Source organism: Triticum aestivum, chromosome 5B (genome assembly GCF_018294505.1).
Source record: "Triticum aestivum cultivar Chinese Spring chromosome 5B, IWGSC CS RefSeq v2.1, whole genome shotgun sequence".
NCBI classification, from domain to species: Eukaryota; Viridiplantae; Streptophyta; class Magnoliopsida; order Poales; family Poaceae; genus Triticum; species Triticum aestivum.
In genome coordinates, this window is record NC_057807.1 from 468,803,890 (window position 1) to 468,811,965 (window position 8,076).

Genomic DNA, 8,076 nt, shown 5'->3' on the forward strand with positions numbered 1-8,076 from the left:
CTAGTGTCTTAATTTGGTGCAGGCTGCTGAAGATAAGAAGACAAACTCTGAAAACAGCAAGGCAACCCCATTGTTTCTTTCCAATAAATCTAGGCCAGGTAATATGCCAATAACTCATGATTAATCTATTTGGTTCCCCTCCTAATTTATGTTATGATGCAGTGGTCGAGACACTCTCCACTATCAATAATACAAGCCTGCCAAAATTACCATCTGAATATGTTCAGTATCCTCTGTCTTGAATGCAACGGAAAAAATGTATGGTTGTGAACCAATTAATGGCTGAAGGAATGATGGAAATGGTGGAGGAATCAGAGGTGCAGAGTCGTGCGACACAACAACCGATCAATGTTTTCAGAGACAGTGTAGCAAAGCAGCAAGAACTTGCCCACATGCTTATGGGCATCATCCATGCTGAGCTTGCGGATTGTGACGTTGTAGATCGTTAGGTTTTGTTCATTTATTTGCACTGGCATCAATCTTTGATTGCCTAGTGGATGTAATTTCATGTAATATATGCTGGATGTGCAACGTTTTTCCCTGTATGTCGTACCTTTGCTTGATCGGTTTTGGTCCTGTGCATAATTCCTCGTCGTAATGGGCTCAAATTATCTAATTTGGCCTAAAGACATGTACGAAATTTAGTGGGTCCATTAAGTTAATGGGCCGTTACCGGGCCGAAAGTTAATGGTTGGCCCTCTTAACTCCCGGGTCGTTAACAGGCTGACATCGAAGCGGGCAACAGGTGGGCCCAATTGATTTCACGGGCCGTTACTAAGTTCGGGCTACATATGGCCCAACTATACTGTTGGCCTTTAGCAAGCCGAAAGAGACAGCGGGCTTGTACAGGACCATGAAGAGCATGGGCCGCGAAGAGGACAAAAGTTAGGTCGTATTGTAAATGGCCCAACTGTGTTGTGGGACTTTAGCAGGCCGAAAGAGAAACCGGGCTGGTATTGGACCATCAAGGGCATGGGCTGTTAAAAGGCCAAAACTCAGTCCGACTACAAATGGCCGAACTCATTTATGGTCCGTTAACAGGCTGAAAGGCACACAGGGTCGGGAATTGGCCCAACACTTAAATGGGTCGCTAAAAGGCCAAAACTCAGGTCCGACTAAAAATGGACCAACAGATATATGGGCCGTCACCAGGCTAAAAGACACATCAGGCCGAAAATTGGCCCAACACTTAAATGGGTCGCTAAAAGGCCAAAACTCAGGTCCGACTACAAATTGCCCAACTGATTTATGGGCCGTCAACAGGCTAAAAGACACATCAGGCCAGAAATTAGCCCAACATTTAAATGGGTCGCTAAAAGGCCGAAAGATGTACATCGTGAAAATTGGCCCATCCACTGAACGGGCCGTTAACAGGCCGAAATCTCATCGGGGCGATATTGAGCCCAAATATATAGCGGGCTGTTAACGGGCTCGAACGGACGATGGGCTGCAATGGTGTCAAATCTTTAACGGGCCATTGACGGGCCGAATTGGCACATCTCATATGGGCCGCGGGCTTAAATGGACCTGACACAAGTAGGCCTTATATGGGTCGGTCTGCTATTTTTTACTAGGCCAGCCTTTTTCACCAGAATGGGCCACTGTTGGGCCGTGCCACGCGTCGACCTATCATAGGCGCCTCCTGTCCAATGAGTGAAAGACATATGTCCCAACGGTGAGGCAACATGTGTTTACTCCAGCCAATGATGATTTTACACGTGGAAAATCCCCATTGGTCCGGGCTGTTAACGGGTTATCGGATCCAAAACCGAACCCGATAGCTTAACGGTGTTCCGTTACGGTGGATGCCACGTGTCGGTAACCCTGAAAGAAAGCACTTCTGTGACACGCGATTTATCGTCATGGAAGTGGACACTTCCATGATGATAATTTTGGTAATGTCATGGAACACTTCTACGACAGCACAGGTATGACTATCTTGATTCTGTCATAAATTTGTCATGGATGTACATGCATGACAGAAAACGTGACCTACTGTGACAAACACGTATCATCACGGAAGTGTATTTTTTTTGTAGTGTTAGGACATAGAACGTATGTTGTACTAGATACTCTTAGATGACATATCACTGCGTCTCATGGTTAGGTCTGTCCGACTCGGATTATCTCGACTCAGATCCGACTATGTCGAATCCTATCAGATCCTTTCGAGCCCATATTATCCTATTAGCATCCAATGTTGCATGACTAGTGAGACCAAGCCATCCACCGTGTCATATGCTAGTCTAGTCGGTTGTGCGTCCACACAGCCCTTTCGACTAGGGAGCTTTTAGGATAGTCGTCATACAATGCATAGTCCCACAATCAAGTCACGTACTTGCTGATACACATCATTGATAATGTCGAAGGACTATCTTTATTCATAAACACATGGGAAATATCATCATACATGATTGCCTCTAGGGCATATCTCCAACAAAGGTCGCAGCATCGTGGTTTGTTGTGGATGCCAGCGATGGTGCCAAGGATGCGGATGTGGTGGTACCCCTTCACCACCCACCGACGGTGTGATGGGAATAGGCCGTAGTGGGCGTGTTGCGGTAGGACCCAACGCGACGATGTGCAAGAGGGACTCGGCGTAGGGGGGAGTGGTGGCAACAGCTTGCCTTGAGCAGGTCACACGCATGCCACAATGAGCGGATGACAATTAGCATCGGGCGTGCGCACTCTACACTCGGTGAAGGAATGTGCTTTATCTCTCTGCTCATATTGCTACTTTTTTTTGCGGGAAAATCATAGAGCTTTATTCAACAAAAGAGTTGTCTCGGCAATCAGCTAGAAGGCTGCTTACCAAGAAAGTAGGAATCTCGACAAGCCAGCAGTCGGTCACATTCAAAGTGCATGCACGTTTTGCACAGAGATGCGCCGGCAAGTTTGCTGACCTGGTTACATGGTGGATCTCAAAAGAAGAAAAATCAAAAACTAGCTCTCTATTTCATCTAAGATAGGAGCCACAACCGAACGTGAATTGTGGCGAGTGTTCCAGAGTTGTACCAACTCCTGGCAATATGTCTCCATTATCACATGCGAGAGGCCTCGAAGCTTTGCAAATAGCACTCCTTCCCGCATTGATATAGCTTCCATTAACAAAGGGTCCGAGATCTCCCCAAACGGCTTGCACCATGATCCCAACAGCGCGGACGAGGAACGGGCTACACCACCCGCTCCTCCTCTTCCTTCTGCGATGTTAAGTGCACCATCCGTCGTGATCTTCACCATCCCTGGCTCAGGTGGTCGCCAGCCATGCCCTGGTAGTAAGATGGGAACTGAACGAGGCAGTTCCAACAATGCAAGAGCCTCCCTAGTCGCCTTGATGGCGGCTCTAGGATCCCTTCCTTCTTCCCCATGCTTGATCCGATTTCGAGAATGCCAAATCGTCCACATAATGGTGATAATCTTTCCTCGATCTTCCTCCTTGACTCGGTCTCCACATAGGATGTCTCTGGCCCATGAGCGTGGATGTAAGCGAGGTAGTCGAAGGCCAAACCACGCACACGCTTCATCCCAGAAACGGCTTGCATGCGAGCATTGGATGAGGGCATGCATAAGATCCTCCTCCTTTGCCAAGCAAACCTTGCAAGTGTCTAAAACTGCAATATGATGGTATTTGAGAGTGCACTCATCCGGTAGAATCCCTCGTAGTACCCTCCACCAAAATACTCGTACCTTTGGGATCACTTTGAGTTTCCACAGGGCAGCCCACATCTGTTTGTCATCTGTTGAAGCACCGGTAACCGCCCCTTCCTCTAGAGCAACACGCTTGTTCTGAGTCACTAGAGCACGGTACGCCTATTTAACAGTGTAGTTGCCTGATCTTTCAAAAGCCCAAGCATAAGAATCATCACCTCCGCCCCTCCTGATTGGGATGTTCAGGATGGCGTCAGCATCAGGAGCAATGAACGTAGTTCGAATCAACTCATGCCTCCATGACCAGTTCTCGGGATCTATAAGATCCGAGACTGTCCGAACTAAAGTGTTCGGTGGTTTTAGTAGCGGTGTCATCGAGATCGTCCCGGGGATCCATTTATCAGCCCATGCATCAATGGAATTCCCGTCTCCGACTCTCTTAATGAGACCCGCACGCAAAGCTTCCCTTCCTGCAATAATAGCTCGCCAAGTAGCAGATGCAGATTTTGGCACCGTGGCTTGCATGAATTCTGTATCAGGAAAATAGCGACCTTTAAGGACCCTTGCACACAGAGAATTAGGGTTGGTCATGAACCGCCAACCATGCTTTCCGAGTAGCGCAAGATTAAACTGATGATGGTCCCGAAAACCCATCCCTCCTTTGCACTTTGGCGTCGCCAGATTATTCCAGGAGACCCAATGCAATGCATTCTTCTCAATAGAGCTGCTCCAAAAATATTTTGCCATTAGTGAAGTCAGACTCTTGCAAACCTTTTTCGATAGTAAGAATGTACTCATTGAATATGTGGGGATAGCCTGAACCACAGATTTCAGCAAAGTTTCACGACCTGCACATGCAAGTAATTTTTCAGACCATCCATGTATCCGTCTGCGAGCTCTCTCCCCAATATGATCGAAGGTCCCACTCATGATGCGACCGACCGCCGTGGGCAGTCCCAGGTAACGCTCACTAAAAGCCTCAACATCGATGTCGAGGATAGCTTTCAAATGGTGCTTGAGCTGGGCTGGTGTATTTGAACTGAAGTAGATAGTGCTCTTTGCACGATTCACACACTGTCCCGAAGCCTCACCATATATTCTCAAAATTTCATTGAGTCTCGCCGCACTCTCGGTGCTTGCACTGATGAAGATCAAACTATCATCTGCGAATAGTAGGTGTGTCACCCAGGGTGATCGATAGCTGACTCTTATACCTCTGTCAATGTATCCAACATTGTAGTACTTCAGCAAAGACGACAGGCCCTCCGCACAGAGTAAGAAAAGGAACGGCGATGCTGGGTCACCCTGCCTCAATCCTCGCGAGGGAGTAAAAAAGGGTAGTAGCTCTCCGTTTACACGAACAGAGAACCGTACTGACGATACACACTTCATAATCAACCGGACAAAGACCATGTTGAAACCCACCTTTGTCAGAATAGCCTCAAGAAAGTGCCACTCGACTCGGTCGTATGCTTTCATCATGTCTAGTTTGATTGCACAAGCATAGTTTTTTCCTTTCTTCCGTCTCCTCATTGTGTGCACACTTTCATATGCCACTAGGACATTATCGGTTATTAGACGTCCAGGAACAAAAGCGCTTTGCTCTTCACTAATGATCTCATCCATGAAAGCCCTCATTCGGTTAGTCACACATTTTGAAGCAATCTTATACAGCACCGAACACAAAGCAATAGGTCTATATTGTGAGATGTACAGAGGGTGTCGTACCTTAGGAATCAAAGTGATTGAGGTGTCATTCAATCCCACTGGTAATTCTCCTCCATTCAGAAAATCCAGAACCGCCGCGCTTACAGCATCACCCAATAAACTCCAATGACGCTGATAGAACCCCGCAGTAAAGCCATCCACTCATGGTGCTTTGGAGGGTGCTGAGGGAGTTCCAGACTAGGGGGTGTCCGGATAGCCGAACTATCATCATCGGCCGGACTCCAAGACTATGAAGATACAAGATTGAAGACTTCGTCCTGTGTCCGGATGGGACTTTCCTTGACGTGGAAGGCAAGCTTGGCGATACGGATATGTAGATCTCCTACCTTTGTAACCGACTCTGTGTAACCCTAGCTCTCTCCGGTGTCTATATAAACCAGATGGCCTTAGTCCACAGGACGAACAACAATCATACCATAGGCTAGCTTCTAGGGTTTAGCCTCCTTGATCTCATGGTAGATCTACTCTTGTAACCCACATCATCAATATTAATCAAGCAGGACGTAGGGTTTTACCTCCATCAAGAGGGCCCGAACTTGGGTAAAAACATCGTGTCCCTCGTCTCCTGTTACCATCTGCCTAGACACACAGTTCGGGACCCCCTACCCGAGATCCGCTGGTTTTGACACCGACATTGGTGCTTTCATTGAGAGTTCCTCTGTGTCGTCACCGATAGGCTCGATGGCTTCTTCGATCATCATCAACGATGCAGTCCAGGGGGAGACCTTCCTCCCCAGACAGATCTTCGTATTCGGCGGCTTTGCACTGCGGGCCAATTCGCTTGGCCAACTGGAGTAGATCGAAAGCTACGCCCCTGGCCGTCAGGTCAGATTTGGAAGTTTGAACTTCACGGTCGACATCCGTGGGGACTTGATCCTCGATGGGTTCGAGCCACAGCCGAGCATGCTGCACTGTCGCGGCGAGCATGATTTAGCTCTGCGGCCAGACAGTACCTTGGAGGCCGCACTAGAAACCGCTCTGATCTTCAATTTGGAGCCAGCTCCGCAGATCGAGGATGGATGCCTAGACACCGCCTCGGGGGCTGCAACCTCTACGGCGATAGAGCCGAACACTGACTTTGTCCCTCATAAAGCTCGTGACTCCAAGGTGCCGGACTCCTCGCCGGACTCTGAACCTCCCGCGCCCGCCCTGATCGAATCCGATTGGGTGCCGATCATGGAGTTCACCGCAGCGGACGTCTTCCAACACTCACCTTTCTACGACATCTTGAGTTCGCTAAAATATCTCTCGTTGTCAGGAGAGCCCTGGCCGGACTGCGGTCAGGATGGTTGGGATGCGGATGACGAAGAAATTCAAAGCCCACCCACCACCCACTTGGTAGCCGCTGACGATGATTTAACCGACATGCTAGACTACGACTCCGAGGACATCGACGGTATGGACGATGACGCCGGAGACGACCAAGAACCAGCGCCCACTCGGCACTGGACAGCCACCTCATCGTATGACATATACATGGTGGATATCCCAAAAGATGGGAATGGCGAAGGAACAGAGGAGGATGACCCCTCCAAAAAGCAGCCCAAGCGCCGGCGTCAGCGGCGCCGCTCTAAATCCCGCCACAGCAAGAATGAAGACTCCGGCACCAGAGACAATAACACACCGGACAGTGCCGAAGACAACCCGCTCCAGCAAGATGCAGCGCAGGAGGATGGAGACGCCAGCCCTCATGAGAGAGCGGCAGAAGAAGAGGTAGAGGATTATATGCCTCCCTCCGGAGACGAAGCAAGCCTCGAGACGATGAATTCGTCATGCCTGAGGATCCCGTCGAACAAGAGCATTTTAAACGTAGGCTTATGGCCACGGTGAACAGCCTCAAGAAAAAGCAGCAACAGCTTAGAGCTGATCAGGATCTGCTAGCCGACAGATGGACTGAAGTCCTCGCGGGCAAAGAGCATGAGCTCGAACGCCCCTCCAAAAGCTACCCTAAACGCAAGCTGCTCCCCCGATTAGAGGAGGAGGCTTACGAACCCGCATCACCAGGAGACAATACGGCTGACCGACCACCCCATGGTCGCGACAGAGTGGCCTCTAGGCCCTTCACCAGACCCGTACCCCGGCATCGCTCGACAAGCACACGGCCACAGGGGAACACTCCGGACTTGCGAGATATATTGGAGGATAAAGCAAGACAATCAAGATCGATCTATGGATCGCGTGGGCGTCCCACGATACGTGACGACAATCGTCGCGCTGGACACAGTAAGACCGGCCAGGCCGAACAAAATAGACCAAGCTCCCTTGAGCTCTGTCGTGATATCGCCCAGTACAGAGGCGCCGCACACCCACTATGGTTCACAGATGAAGTAATGGATCATCAAATCCCCGAAGGGTTTAAACCCGTCAATATAGAATCCTTCGATGGCACAACAGACCCCGCGGTTTGGATTGAAGACTATCTCCTTCACATCCACATGGCCCGCGGTGACGATCTTCACGCCATCAAATACCTCCCCCTCAAGCTTAAAGGACCAGCCCGGCATTGGCTCAATAGCTTGCCAGCAGAGTCAATTGGGAGTTGGGAGGACCTGGAAGCCTCATTCCTCGATAACTTCCAGGGCACTTATGTGCGACCACCAGACGCTGATGACCTAAGACACATAATTCAGCAGCCAGACGAATCGGCCAGGCAATTCTGGACACGGTTCTTAACCAAGAAAAACCAAATCATCGACTGTC